The 12,941-nt window shown below is 48.5% G+C and overlaps 2 long non-coding RNA genes across 2 annotated transcripts; both read left to right on the forward strand.

The window, feature by feature from the left end:
* The first annotated feature begins 1,660 nt into the window (after positions 1-1,660).
* LOC134883171 (uncharacterized) lies at positions 1,661-2,070 on the forward strand. Its single transcript, XR_010168242.1, has 2 exons — positions 1,661-1,842; positions 1,964-2,070. It is a non-coding gene; the product is annotated as an uncharacterized LOC134883171 (long non-coding RNA).
* A 4,180-nt stretch (positions 2,071-6,250) lies between these two features.
* On the forward strand, positions 6,251-6,882 carry LOC134883170 (uncharacterized). The gene is made up of 2 exons (XR_010168241.1): positions 6,251-6,646; positions 6,776-6,882. It is a non-coding gene; the product is annotated as an uncharacterized LOC134883170 (long non-coding RNA).
* Positions 6,883-12,941: the final 6,059 nt, after the last annotated feature.

Below are 12,941 nucleotides of genomic sequence, written 5' to 3' on the forward strand. Positions count from 1 at the left end.
GCGTTGTCATAACCAAACAAGTGAGTTAGTTAAACCAGTAAGTGCTCCTCTTTACCATGAGCAGCAGTAACTGGGTATCAGGTAACATCCCCCTCTTCATCTCCGTCGGGCTGCCTGTTGGCTCAGCAGGTTGAGTGTGTATCTCTGAGCTCTGCTGGTGTGTAATGTCTGCCAACAAAAAAAGGCTTCTGGCAGCACATGCAAACAAAGCAAACAAACAAACACTCTCCATCTGTGCCTGCACCTCTCCCTCTGGACTGAAAAGAGACCACTTACTATTTCTGTCTCTTTGAAAATCCCTCACACAAACAGCCATGATCGTATATTTTAGACAATGATGGCGTCAAAATGTGTGGGATGTGACAGGATGCTATATGAGGGTGTCATGTTCGCGTGCAGTTTTTTTGTCCCTTTTTGAGGATTAGTGTCTAAATCTGAGGCCATGGTTCTCAGCAGGAAACTGATGGACTGTTATCTCGGAGTACAGAATGAGTCCTTACCCCAAGTGAAGGAGTTCAAATATCTCGGGGTACTCGGGGTAATATCTTAGGACCACTTTTTGCAGGTCTTGGTCTTGTCTCGGAATCCACTGCATTTGTACTCGGACCTATACGACACGAGATTTGATGTCAACACCGATCAAGACCACGGCTGTGGCTGGGAAAGTTGTTGGATACAAAATGCCCTGTTACAAATGCAACCAATAAGTTACTTCACTGACTTACTTTAAAGCACTCACAAGACCTCAAATCTTTTACTCATGTGCCCAATGTTTTTTAACACCGCTGTTACCCCCCTCTTTTTCACAAACACTTTTTCACACATACTCAAACGGTCTTGGATTGAAGATGTCGGAAAATTCAACAATAATTAAATGTGGGTACACAAACCAAAAAAATGTCACTCATTTACTAACAAAGTAGTGATTTTTTAAATGAAAATTACTTTTCGATTAAATATGAATTTAGATCTTAGTGTTTGTGTGTGGGTCTTTTTATGATGATTTGACTCTTTCAAATCAAATTGACTATGGTATCTTCCACATTTTTGTAAGTTTATTTTGTAGTGTTGGATTCACACCAGTCTGGTTCCGGTCTTGGTCTTGGTCTTGACTCGGCCTCGCCCTGCCTTGGTCTTCATCTTGACTTGGTCTGGGCCTCTTAAAGTCTTGGTCTTGTCTTGGTACACTCCTGTCTTGGTCATGACTTGGTCTGGGTTAAGCTGGTCTTGACTACAACACTAGTTTGTACAGTAAGGATGCCACCTGAGTGCCTCCCTAGGGAGTTGTTCCAGGCACGTCCAGCTGGGAGGATACCAAAGGGCAGACCCAGGACCAGGTAGAGGGATAAAATCTCAACGCTTGCCTGGGAGTGCCTTGGAATCCCCCAGTTAGAGCAGGTTGATGTGAGAAAGATAAGTTTGGGGCACTGTTAGCAGAGCAGCCCATTACAGCGGCTACTCGTTGTGAAACTCAACTGTGGGGTGCACCGAACGTGGAGGACAAAGAAAAAGACGAGAGACTCTCTGCTGCTTCTCATGGCACTCACTCTGCAACTCAGCGCAGCTGCGTGCAGGAAGGCCCTTTATTAACCACGCCCACCACACAGGTGGCTTGTCAGTTTGAATCACAAAGAAAATCACAAATTAAGTATGCCTGTTGTGGTCACAGCAGTCTGCTGTGTTTTTCCTCCTCCTGGGTTTGCCACTCCCCCTGTCGGTCTCACTTCACACCTGGCCGTCATCTGCAATCATGCTCACCTGGTCGTCATCTCCAATCAACTCCCCTTCATAAACCCTTGGATTCCCTGCTGTCGGTGCCAGATCGTACTTCGCTCTACAGTGGTAATGATACGTGCCCGGCTCCAGTTTACCTTGTTACCTTGTTACCTTGTTACCTCGCTACCGAACTCTCGTCTCTTGTTGCTTTTGACCACAACCTAACTCTGTTTCCCTCTGCCTGCAGTTATCCGGATCACGCACTCCAGCTCGCCTGCCTCACCCTCCCCCCGGCTTCCGCGTCCTCTACCTGCTCCTCCACCTCATTCAATAAACCCCCTTGCATCAATTCAACACCGTCTCTTGTCTGCTCTTGGGTTCAGAATCGTTATCACAACAGAACGATCTGGCCAAGATGGACCCAGCGGACATTGACAGCATCCGCGGAGCTCTCGCCGCCCAAGGCACTCAGGTTGCTGAGCACAGTCAAGCCCTCCGGGAAGCTATGGAAGCCTTTAAGAATCTCGCTACCCGAGTCACTCAGATGGGTGCGCAATTGGACTTACTAGCCCCCCTTACCACAGCGCCTCCACCGTCAGCTTCACCTCCGCCGGCCCCCACTCTCCCGACACACCTGCCACGAGCTCGTGAGCCTCTCATTCCTGCGCCTGAGCGCTACGCTGGGGACATGGGTATGTGCAGAGCCTTTTTGATCCAGTGTTCACTAGTTTTCAGTCAGCAGCCCCTCACCTATCCCACTGAAAAGGCTAAGATCGCCTACATTATGGGGTCACTTAAGGGTAACGCATTAGAGTGGGCTTCAGCATTATGGGACAGTGATTCCCCAGTCAACGATAATTTTGAGCTTTTTGTAGCCGAAATGAGGAAGGTTTTTGATCATCCAGTAGAGGGAGGGGACGCCGCCAAGCGGCTTATTTCCCTTCGTCAGAGCTCCCGCAGTGTAGCTGAGTTCTCCGTCGAGTTCCGGACCCATGCAGCCAGGTCGGGCTGGAACGACAGGTCACTATGTGGGCTTTTTCTTTCCGCTCTCAGCGAGTCAATTAAGGATGAGCTGGCTACTAGGGAGGAGTCTAACACTCTCGATGAACTGATCTCCCTTTCCATCCGGCTGGATAATCGTCTACGCGAGCGGCGTAGGGAGAGGACAGGCAGTTCCGTACCCCCGGCACTCGCTGCTTCCTGTTCTCCTCACTTCCCGAGAGCTGCTCTCTCTGCCCCCGTGACACATGCAGTCACTGAAGAGGAGCCCATGCAGCTGGGGCGCACTCGTCTTACCCAAGCGGAGCGGCTTCATCGGATCAAGACCGGAGTGTGTCTGTACTGTGCGCTGCCCGGGCATCTCATCTCCACCTGTCCGTCACTACCAAAAGACAGGGCTCGGCAGTGAGACTCGGGGCCCTGCTGAGCCACGCCCCCTCCGTCCCCGTTCCTCACTATGCACGTTCACTGCTGGATGCCACTCTGCTGTCCCTCGGTCATCCCTTTCCGGTATCGGCCCTTGTGGATTCGGGAGCGGATGAGAACTTCATCGACGCCGGCTTCGCGTCTCAGGTTGGCATTCAGTTGGAACAATTACCCTCTCCATTAAACGCTATGGCCTTAGATGGCCGCCACCTGGCCCTTATTACTCACTGTACTAAGCCCCTTGAGTTAATTGTTTCTGGTAATCACCACGAGATGCTTCAGTTTCACGTCATCCTGTCTCCCCTTACTCCCCTGGTTCTGGGCCACCCCTGGCTCAAGCGGCACAATCCCCAATTTGACTGGTCTTCTGGCAAGGTGGTGAGTTGGAGCACTTTTTGTCACTCCACCTGCTTACAGTCTGCCCTGTTTCCAACAGAGGGAGGTGTCCCCTTGCCCCAGGAAACCCCCGACCTCTCCTTGGTCCCCCCCATCTATCATGACCTGGGAGAGGTGTTTAGTAAGTGTCGTGCACTCACCCTGCCTCCCCATCGCCCCTATGACTGTGCCATTGATCTCCTCCCCGGCGCCCCTTTGCCCAGTAGTCGCCTGTATAACTTGTCCCGTCCTGAGAGGGAGGCCATGGAGAAGTATATTAAGGATTCTCTTTCGGCTGGCCTCATGAGACCCTCCTCGTCTCCTGTTGGTGCAGGATTTTTTTTTGTTGCCAAGAAGGACAAGTCTCTTCGTCCATGTATTGATTTCAGGGGACTCAATAACATTACAGTCAAAAACAAGTATGCCTTGCCCCTCATCAGTTCCGCATTTGAGCCGCTGCAGGGTGCTACAGTCTTCTCTAAGTTGGATCTACGCAATGCCTACCACCTGGTGCGTATCCGGGAGGGCGATGAGTGGAAGACTGCTTTTAACACCCCCCTCGGCCACTTTGAGTACCTGGTCATGCCCTTCGGCCTCACTAACGCCCCTGCCGTGTTCCAGAACCTGGTAAACGATGTCCTCCGGGATTTTCTCAACCGCTCAGTTTTTGTCTATTTAGACGACATCCTTATTTTCTCTCGCAACCAGGAGGAACACTTCCAGCATGTCAGGCAAGTTCTTCAGCGGCTGTTGGAGAACAAATTATATGTGAAGGCCGAGAAGTGTGAGTTCAGTGTCACCTCTGTATCCTTCCTTGGGTTCATCATTGAGAGCGGGCAAGTGAGGACCTGTCCCGAGAAGGTCAGTGCAGTGACAGACTGGCCCATTCCCGATCCCGCAAGAAACTGCAGCAGTTCCTGGGATTTGCCAATTTCTACCGGAGGTTCATCCGTGATTACAGCAGGGTTGCAGCACCTCTCACCCGTCTCACCTCTCCTGCCCGCCCATTTGCCTGGACGCCTGAGGCGGAGACTGCCTTCTCTGGTCTTAAGAGACTTTTCTCGTCTGCCCCCATTCTTATCCAACCTGACCCCTCCAGGCAGTTCATCGTGGAGGTCGATGCGTCTGACACGGGGGTGGGGGCGGTCCTGTCCCAGCGCTCAGCTTCTGATGAGAAGATTCACCCCTGCGCCTCTTTCTCTCGCCGGCTGGTACCTGCTGAACGTAACTATGATGTTGGTAACCGAGAGCTGCTGGCTGTGAAACTGGCATTGGAGGAATGGCGGCACTGGCTTGAGGGGGCAGAACAGCCGTTCGTGGTTTGGACCGACCACAAGAATTTGTCATACATCCAGACAGCTAAGCGCTTGAATTCCCGCCAAGCCCGGTGGTCCCTGTTTTTTGGGCGGTTTAATTTCTCCCTCACCTACCGTCCCGGATCCCGTAACGTCAAACCTGACGCCCTCTCTCGTCAGTTTAACACTATGAACACACCGGCCTCCCCTGACACTATCCTCTCTCCTTCCTGCCTCAAGGTTGCTGCTGTCACCTGGGAGATAGTCCCTCATCCGGAAGGCCCAAGTCACCGAACCAGATCCGGGCAACGGCCCTCCTAACCGTTTCTTTGTCCCCAGTTCGGTTCGCTCTCAAGTTCTGGTGTGGGGCCACACATCGCGCTTTGCCTGTCACCCTGGCGTGGGCCGCACCCTGTCCCTCCTGAAGAGGCACTTTTGGTGGCCAGCGATGGACGCTGACACCCGGGCATTCGTGCTTGCCTGCACGGTGTGTGCTCGGGCCAAGTCCTCCCATCAACCTCCTGCTGGTCTGTTACGCCCTCTCCCTGTTCCTGGTCGGCCCTGGTCCCACATTGGCCTTGATTTTGTGACTGGTCTTCCCCCCTCTAAGGGCCACACTGTAATACTCACCGTTGTGGACAGATTTTCGAAGGCGGTTCACTTCATTGCGCTTCCTAAGCTCCCCACTGCCACAGAGACTGCCCAGCTGCTTGTGCAGCATGTCGTTCGCCTCCACGGGATTCCCGCGGACCTCGTCTCCGACCGTGGTCCCCAGTTCGTTTCCCAAGTGTGGAAGGCCTTCTGCCGAGCGCTGGGGGCCTCTGTCAGCCTGTCATCAGGGTACCAGCCGCAGACTAATGGGCAGGCTGAGAGCCAATCAGGACCTCGGAACCGCGCTGCGTTGTGTGGCTGCGCGCAACCCCTCGGCTTGGAGTGACCATCTCTCTTGGATCGAGTATGCCCACAATTCCATGTCCTGTGCTGCCACCGGCATGTCCCCGTTCGAATGCTCCCTGGGATACCAGCCACCCTTGTTTCCTGCTCAGGAGGATTACATCTCCGTCCCCTCGGTCCAGCACCATCTCCGCCGTTGTCGCAGGACGTGGAGGGACGCACGCACCGCTCTGCTGCGCTCCGCAGAGCAGAACCGGCGCATTGCTGATCGCCACCGGGCTCCCGCTCCTGCCTATCGGGTGGGTCAACAGGTGTGGTTGTCCTCTAGGGATCCCCCCTTACAAACTGGCTCCAAGAAGTTAACCCCTCGTTTTGTTGGCCCTTTCCCTATTAGGTCCGTCATCAATCCCTCAGCGGTCACACTCAAGCTGCCTCCAGCCATGCACGTCCACCCCACCTTCCATGTCTCTCGTTTAAAGCCAGTCTCCACCAGTCCCCTCTTCCCCCCGGACGTTCCCCCCCCACCTCCCCGTTTGATTGACAACCACCCAGATTACACCGTCCGGCAGTTGCTGGACATTCGTCGTCGGGGCAGGGGGTATCAGTACCTCGTGGATTGGGAGGGTTATGGGCCAGAGGAAAGGAGCTGGGTTTCGCGGGGCCTCATCCTCGACCCCTCCCTCATCCGGGATTTTCATCGGGCTCACCCAGAGAGGCCTAGGCCGCCTGGAGGCGTCCATTGAGGGGAGGGTACTGTTGTGGTCACAGCAGTCTGCTGTGTTTTTCCTCCTCCTGGGTTTGCCACTCCCCCTGTCGGTCTCACTTCACACCTGGCCGTCATCTGCAATCATGCTCACCTGGTCGTCATCTCCAATCAACTCCCCTTCATAAACCCTTGGATTCCCTGCTGTCGGTGCCAGATCGTACTTCGCTCTACAGTGGTAATGATACGTGCCCGGCTCCAGTTTACCTTGTTACCTTGTTACCTTGTTACCTTGTTACCTCGCTACCGAACTCTCGTCTCTTGTTGCTTTTGACCACAACCTAACTCTGTTTCCCTCTGCCTGCAGTTATCCGGATCACGCACTCCAGCTCGCCTGCCTCACCCTCCCCCCGGCTTCCGCGTCCTCTACCTGCTCCTCCACCTCATTCAATAAACCCCCTTGCATCAATTCAACACCGTCTCTTGTCTGCTCTTGGGTTCAGAATCGTTATCACAACAATGCCCATCATTTATGGAAACAAAATAAACAATAGTTTTAGCACCATTCAACACCCACTCTTGCTCTCACATTATTACAAACAAATCAAAACATTACCTTTACAACCAGTCAGAAAAACATCACATATTACATCTCCAGATTTTTTTCAGTTATCCCCAAACATAAATCTGGCAAATTTAGCCAACTTAAATTTTGTTGCAGGCTTGGTCATCAGATCTGCAACCATCTGGTCAGTTGGACAATACTCCAATAATACTTTACCATCAGTCACAGTGGACCGTATGAAGTGGTACTTAATGTCCACATGTTTACATCGCTGCCTACTGACTGGGTTCTTAGCTAAAGCTATTGTGCCTTGGTTGTCCTCATACACCGTGGGTAACACATATACATGTCCATCAATACCATCTAAAAGTTGTGTGAGGTACAGACACTCTTGGATGGTTACAGCCAGAGCAATATACTCCGCCTCACACGTGGACAATGCTACAGTGGGCTGTTTTTTCGTCTTCCACGACACCAAAGTGGCACCCTTAGTCAGGCTCACACAATACCCACTCGTACTTCGTCGATCATTTACATCACCAGCCCAGTTTGCATCACTGTATGCATGTATACCCAGGTTTTCATCACACTTTCGATAACACAACTTCTTATCACTTGTGCCTTTTAGATACCTCAGCACGTGTTTAACTGTACCGAAATGCTGATCAGTAGGTTCATTAAAGTACTGTGACAGTTTGCTCACAATAAAACTCAAATCAGGTCTTGTGCAAACAGTCAAATAAATCAGACTACCTGCTGCTTCTCTGTATCTTGAAACGTCACCCATCAATGCAGCATCTGTGTAGTTCAGTTTTTGCTCACAAGGTGTTGATCTAGGTTTGCAATCATGCATGTTAAACCTTTCAAGGATTTTCCCAACATATTTTTCTTGAGACATTGTTACACAGTTGTTGCCCTGTGCAAAATCAATACAAAGAAAATGTCTTAGTTTGCCTAAATCTTCCATTTTAAACCTTGCTGTAAGCATGTCCTTTGTAACCTTCATAGCATTTTCATCACTTGCAGCAATTATTAAGTCATCGACCCAAATTACCATGATCACCTTCTCATGTTCTCTTGTGTGTAAACACAGTGATCAGCTTGGTTTTGTAGAAACTTGTTTTGTGTCAGATACTCGTGTAACAACTTATTCCAATTCCTGCCTGATTGTTTCAGCCCATATAATGACTTCTCTAGCTTGCAACTCTCTGTGTGAGATTTCACTTTGTACCCTTCTGGCTGTTCCATCAAGATCAAATTTTCTTGTGCTGCCTTCTGCATCAAAACTCTTACACTAGTCATGTTAGCTGTAGGGGAAAATGTCTCCCCATAATCCACATCCATCTTTTGACTGTACCCCTTAGCAACACATCGGGCCTTGTATTTTTCAGATCCATCAACATTGGTTTTAATAGCATACACCCATCTACCCCCCACTGCTTTCTTACCCTCAGGCAAGTTGGTCAGGGTAAATGTGCTGTTCTCCCTAAGTGAATGCATTTCCTCATCCATTGCTTTGACCCACTCTCTTGATTTATCTGAGGTTACAGCTTCTGTAAATGACACAGGTATGTTACACATCACACGATAACAATAATCAATGTTACTCTGGACTTGATCAGTCTCCTCCTCAGACACATATTTAGAAACACCGCAATCTGTGTATCTGTCTGGTCTCCTCCTCTCTCTGGAAGGGTAACGGCTGCACTCAGGCTCACACTTGACCTCAACTGTCTGTGGTTGGTGGTGGCTGACTTCAGGTCTCTGTTCCACTTTAACATGATGATCTGGATTTCTGGACCGGTGCTGGATGAAGTCATCATTCTCAGGTGCAAAATCAGTCTGTGTCTGTCGTTCTACACCTGATTTAGCCACAAACTTTACCAGTCTGTGCTTCTGCACTTTCTTACTGACAGGAAAGTAAACAATGTATGCAGGACTGTTTTTGTCGTACCTGATAAAAACACACTTTTCACTCCTTGGAACAAGTTTTCTCTTGTCTTGTTTATAACCAAAACATTCGGTTCCAAACCTTTGCATTCTAGACAAGTTGGGCCGTCTTCCTGTCAACATCTGGATTGGTGTCTACCCTGTGCGTTTGTTAAAACACCTGTTCCGAACCACAGCCGCAGTCTGGACTGCATAGGTCCACAGTTGTTTTGGCAAACCACTTTCAATTAGCATGCACCTTGCCATGTCAAAAAGTGTGCGCCAATTGCGCTCAGCAGTCCCATTTTGGTGAGGAGAGTAAGGTGCTGATGTTTGATGTCTGATTGCATTTTTAATGAGTAAGGTCTGGTATGCTTTCCCTGTGAATTCAGTACCATTATCAGACCTGAAGCATTTCACTTTGCCATATGGGGCTGTATCAGCTAGAAACTTCTCTGTAGCTTGTACTGTGTCACTTTTATTTTTCAAGAAATACACAAACACTGTACTGGAAAAATCATCAGTAAATGAAAGTGCATATCTGTACCCTTCTCTCGACTCTAGGTGGATTGGTCCTGCCAAATCTGTGTGTAATAGCTCTAGAGGGGCTTTAGCCCTCACATTAGGGTCTCTGTTTCTAGTTTGGTAAAACTTGCCCCGAGTGCACACTTCACAATGTAAAGGTTTGTTCGTTGAACCCTTAATTTTCATACCGTCCACAACATCTTGTAACTTCTGAATGTCATTGTAGTTACAGTGTCCCAGTATCTCATGCCATGTCTGCATATCATGACATCCCTTGCATTGATCATCACATTCATTGTCATCAATGTTTACTGTGTGCAAATAATATAGTCTATCGTGTACGTGAATGTGGAATTTGGTACCGTCTTTGTGGATCAGAACGTCCTTCCCCTTCTTGAAGATCACCATCGCTCCGCTGGCAGTAGCTGCTTTCACGGATAGAATGTCTTGTGTGTAGGATGGGATATACAGCGCCTGACTCAGCGTTGCGTTCAGGCGTCTTCCTTTGCTGTCGATCAGACAGACTTCTGCATCGCCTCGGCGCTCTGCGACGCCCTTGCACCGCGTCCCGTCCGCCAGCTCCACGCAATGTGTTTTGGCCTGGAACCCGTCATCAAAGCTCTTAAACTTTGCCAGGTCTGTGACGATGCAGGGCTGGACTGGCTATCTGGCGTACCGGGCAAATCCCGCCAGGCCCTCCAATGTTTTGGGCCTTCCCAAGGCCGGAAACAAAACATACATTATATATATTATATTTTTTATTGATTGCGACGGTAAAAACATGACACATCGTGGCCCATTGGATGCTTCTCTTGAGGCACATTTGGCTAGTCCAATGAAATTCCTTGGTTCTCGAAGGCCCGCCCCTCCCTAGAGGCCCTCACTTGTGACCCAAGTCATCACCTCAAATTTTGTAAGCGAATGGTAGAGGATAGAGAGGTCGCGAGATGGAGAAACAAAAGAGTGGCCATGAGAAGCGAATGGAAAAGAGAAAGCAAAAACTTAAAGACGACGCAGCAAAATGTGCAAAAATCATCGACTTATTCAAAAGCACAAGCTCGACTTCAGGTTCGGGTAGTGGGGCTGCTGCTGGGGCCGTGGGAGATGATGGGGAACCAGGCAGCTCAACCTCGGGTTCGGGCGGTGGGGCCGCCGGTACAACGACAACGAGCGCACAGGTGGTGCAGAATGTAGAGGAGGAGGAGGCGGAGGAGATGGTGGTTCGAGCCGGGGAACCAGAGGAGGAGGAGACGGAGAGACGAGAGTCACGAGACGTGACCCAGCAGGGAGAGATTGAGGTTAGAATTCAGCTCAACACACCCGCTAGCTAGCCAATGCAGTGTAGCTATTCACCGCTTCGGCGTTTCGTTTCCCATTTATTGCCTGAAACCGAGACCAAGTTGTCATCCTGACTTTATCAAATCAGTCACAAACATGTACCCATTTGATATATTTTCATGCACTTCTCTTGTAATGTTGCGCCAGCATATATAAATCTTCCATTTGTCGAGCTGTTACAAGGTCATGTGATGTGTTTGAAGTTATGCTAGTGCCGTCCCGTCTAGAAATACCCTAGCTAGCTAGGCAGATTAGCTATTCACTGCTTCGGCGTTTTTCCCATTTATTGCCTGAAACTAAGACTCAATGTGTCGCCCCCACTCTCTCAAATCAGTCACAAATATGTACCGATTTATTTTCGTACACCTTTCTTGTATTGTTTTGACAGCTTATAGAAATCGTCCATTTGTCTTGAGCTGTCAGCTGTCGCAAGGACGACATGTGCTGTGTCTTGTAATTGCTAGTGCGTGTTAGTTATGGCATCCCCCCTTTCACTTTCTCAAATCCAACCAATATCTTATTTCTACTCTACTGCTTGTCGTGTCTTGTGCAACTGTGATTTTATACAAAATGTATTTTTGTAATATTTTCCTTCTGTAATGGCATGCCACGTCATTATCAAGACATCTCGTATTATCTTAGGTTTTCTGCCTATACACCGATTCGGCGAAGTGACCGGAAGTAGAGCGGCCGCCATTGATGCGGTGTGCGTGCGGTGTGTATTTTGCGGTATTTCCATAGACAGTAAAAGGGATATTTCGCTGGATTTGTGAACGAGATTTGTGAAAAGCAATAATTATGCCCAGACAGTCTGGAAGGGCGTGTGCCGTCATCGGCTGCTTCAATAACAGCCAAAAGCTTCAATTATGGAAGAAGTCTGTATGCGAGACACACAATTTGCCCGACCCATCCAGAGCTCAGGTAGTTTTGACCTTCTATCAGTGACCTGTAGTTTTTGTTTTGTTGGTCATCACTGGCCAGCCGAAGAATAAAATACTCCTGAATATCTAAAACGAAGCAAAAAAGTGTTTTTGTTTTTGATCACGTCGCAGCCATATCATGTTAATGAAATGTCATGTAAGCTTGCGTTAGCATGTTAGCTACAACAAACGTCAACACATAGCGATGTGTGTTGACAGTCTATTTTCTTGCTGTATCCTATTTTAATATGTCATACTTATTGCTGAAACAAGTATTTAATTCCAACATTAATAATGACATTATTTTTTAATCACGTGGGCTGTCCTTAAAGATTAAATGCTAGTTAGCATGCTAAGGTCAGTAAGTCAATTCAACGGAAGCTAGCTGTGTTTACATCTCCTTCTACTTTCCGTTTACTAATATTTAATTATATTAATTCATGAATTAATATCAGTAATTTCAGATACCTTCATCAGTAACTGGAGGCCACTGTTTGACATTGTCCAACCAAGTAACTTTATTCATTTGGGGTTATGGTTATCTTGCTATTATTGATAGCATCAATGACTGTTGAATGGATAATGAGTGTAATGATTGAGCACGCACACCGCAGCAATGGCCCCGTCGCTAGATGGCGACATACACAAATCGCTCACCGAATCGGTGTATTTCAACGGTAGATGGATAGGTAAGAAGCTGACTAGCCGTGCTACTGTTTAGGAATAGCTGATAGCTGATAGCTACGCGCTCACTCCAATTTGCATGACATGTAAAAACATGGTATATTAGCTTTGTTGTTGGCAATGTGTATCTGATATTTTAATCGTGTCTTTATGAGTTGCATTTTCCTGTGGTGGTCATGGATAGGCTATCCTACCATTCAAACACGTTGTGTTCTGGAAAGCATTAAAGCAATGGATGTTTCAATTTCTTCATGGTTGAGACAACGCAGTTGGATGTTTCAAGGCGTATTGTACACGGAACTTTAACAAGTTATGTTGGAAGCCTAAGCAATAAGAAGCGGTCACTTGGTTTTGCTGTGGTGAAAAAAATGACGAGTGTCCGAAAAACTAGACAACTAGAAACGTTTTGGGGGGGGGGGGGGGGGGAGTGTGTGTGTGTGTGTTAACATTCCATTCAGTAAGCTCACTAACAGTATGTGGATTGGAGCAATTTTAAGCTGAAAGTATAAAAACATTTAACCAAGGAAATTATTACTACAGGTTTAATTTTATTCAGTAAGACTTAAAACATA

Source organism: Eleginops maclovinus, chromosome 20 (assembly GCF_036324505.1).
Source record: "Eleginops maclovinus isolate JMC-PN-2008 ecotype Puerto Natales chromosome 20, JC_Emac_rtc_rv5, whole genome shotgun sequence".
Taxonomy (NCBI): domain Eukaryota; kingdom Metazoa; phylum Chordata; class Actinopteri; order Perciformes; family Eleginopidae; genus Eleginops; species Eleginops maclovinus.